The 2,484-nt window shown below is 45.7% G+C and overlaps 1 pseudogene; it reads right to left on the bottom strand.

The window, feature by feature from the left end:
- Nucleotides 1–264: 264 nt before the first annotated feature.
- LOC146205209 (glutathione peroxidase pseudogene) lies at nt 265–1,569 on the bottom strand (annotated as a pseudogene).
- Between the last annotated feature and the right edge of the window lie 915 nt (nt 1,570–2,484).

Here is a 2,484-nt window from a genome sequence, read left to right as displayed (position 1 = left end):
AGAACCGAGTAATTAGACGATTATTCTGCTAGTTAAGAAAAAAAAAATAACCTGGGTAACTCCAGAGTGGCGACAACATTATTCATTGGATTCCATTTGCGTACGAAGTGCTTTTCATTTTTAAAACCCTGGTACATGTTCAGTGGCACAACCTGCATATATATGTGTGTGTGTGCGCATGATTTTCAGTCAGATGGGGCCGAGAATCCAGGACAACTGTGAGGTCCCTGCGACACTGGATCAACTGCAATTCTCAACACCGAGCGAGGTGGACAACGCTTTATTTACCACAGCAAGTAAATGATGCGATATATGACTGAAAGTAAAAATAACATTGTGTGCAGTGACGTTGTATGACTCGATCGAAACGTTGAGATAAATCCAGTTACGTTTTTCAAATTCTAGGATTATTTCTGCGCTTATTAATGAGTTGCTGTCAACTGCTTCGGATGTGAGTCAACTTGCCTGGATATAACTGCTATAATCACTGCCTCTATTTACCGCTGCTCATTTGTCACATTATAGAGGCAACTACTACTGCATGACCACCCATTCCCCCGACCCCCTTGGCTTCAGGCATGGGACGCCCAGCAAAAAGCAGCTGCAGTGCACATCGAAGGCATTTTATTCGGCTTTTGTGACCTGTGAACAAAATACATGTGACAAAATGATGCAAAAGTTTTGTTTCATGTCTCCAGAAACTGCGAAGAATAAAAAGCACATGCATATGAAGAACTATATCGCGCAGGGAAAAAAAAAAAAAAAAAAAAAAAAAAAAAAAAGACTTCGCATGCTAGCTGTAGACCCTGTGCTTTAAAACTGCAGTCAAAGCACAGGCTCACACCAGTTCACAGCTGCGAAGCACCTGTTAACAGTTTCTTGATGTCATTTTCAATTGCATTAGGCTCTGTCGTTGGTGCATACCTAGCAACGGGCTGTCCAGACCTGTTGACAAGAAATTTAGTGAAATTCCACTTGATTCCGTCAGTCAAGGTACCACTTTGCCGACGCTTGAGGAACTTCCAAAGAGGATGCGCGCCGTCACCATTCACGTCGATCTTGGCAAACATGTCAAACTTGACATCATACGTTGCCTTGCAGAAATCCGCTATTTCCACGTTGCTCTCTGGTTCCTGACTTCCAAATTGGTTGCAGGGAAAGCCCAGAATGCTCAAAGGTGGATCGTTTGAAGCGTACTTGTCGTGCAGAGCTTGTAGCTGCTTATAGTTAGAGTCAGTGAAGCCGCACCGAGATGCAACATTCACTATCAGCACAACGTGGCCGGCATATTTCCTGAGAGATACGTTCTTCCCAGTGATATCTTCCGCAGTAAAATCGTAAATGGAACAGGCATCCTTCCAGTTATCCCCCGACGCCATGTCACGGCCCAGCATCAACGGTTCGGCAGCTGGATTTGCAGGGCAACTATGGCTACTGTCATCCACTTGCGCGGATACACTTGCAATACAAAACGCGCAGATGGCAAAAGGGATCAGCGCTCGCATTTTTGAGACAGTCCAGGTGAGCACAAAACACGTTCACTACGAAACATCCGATACACGAGGCAGTGGCGGCACCTGTTGAGGGTAGACAATGCCAACGCGTTCTTTTTCCTCTTTACAGACTAACAATAAAACAAATAACCACATTAAACTAATTCAATTTAATAATTCAAACTACACTATGATTCAAACTTGTAGAAATTATTGGTAAATAATATTGTACTCCAGTTGTACTTAGCTAGTCGCTTGATAGATGGCAGTAGCTGTCTACTGTCGGCTCCTTGCATAGAGTTTCTTTGGCTCCCTGCCCATTCCTTAGGGAGTTTTAGAATAGAGGGACCCAAGGCTTGGGGCCCCCAACGAAATAGCGTGCGGCGGCGCAACGTGCTAGCCGAGCGGCGAGTTTTAGAATAGGGGTTTTCCCGACGCAGCAGAGCCGGGCTTGCGTTTGTCGATTGCAGCGCCACGACGGTAAACCAAGAAAAAGCATTTAAATATATAAGAGCCAACAACGCTATTTTGTTCATCAAAAAGTGCTACTATTGCACAAAACTATATTAAAATTACCAGTTATATAAACTGCTTTTGTCATACAAGACGAAATTGGCCAATTGTCAATCCAGGTCGAGGCCGGGAAAACTCATTTGAACCTTCCGCGCTTTTCGCCGTCTGGTCCCCATGGCAACCAAACGAGGCGAACTCGCTAGGCCTAGCAGCTCGGTAAATCCGAAAGCAATCAGAAAATATAGGGCGTTTTATTGCTAAAATTTGGTGGTGCGGGCATCATGAGACATAGCATAAGCTTCGTTGGCCTTTCGTTTTTCATGAACGCGTGACACCATGGAGCGGTGACGACGAATGTGTGCCGAGGCGAGCGGCCGCCGCTTGGCCGAGCGCCGCCATGTTGCCGTAACCCAAGCGACCCAAAGGCGGCTTGGGTATAGTGCCTAGAATATATTGGCTAGTGTGCCGACCGAGGCCT

The sequence above is a fragment of the Amblyomma maculatum genome, chromosome 1, assembly GCF_055883805.1.
Source record: "Amblyomma maculatum isolate TAMU_Amacu chromosome 1, ASM5588380v1, whole genome shotgun sequence".
NCBI classification, from domain to species: Eukaryota; Metazoa; Arthropoda; class Arachnida; order Ixodida; family Ixodidae; genus Amblyomma; species Amblyomma maculatum.
Note: the sequence above shows the minus strand (reverse complement) of the source record. Positions and strands in the feature narration are given on the sequence as shown.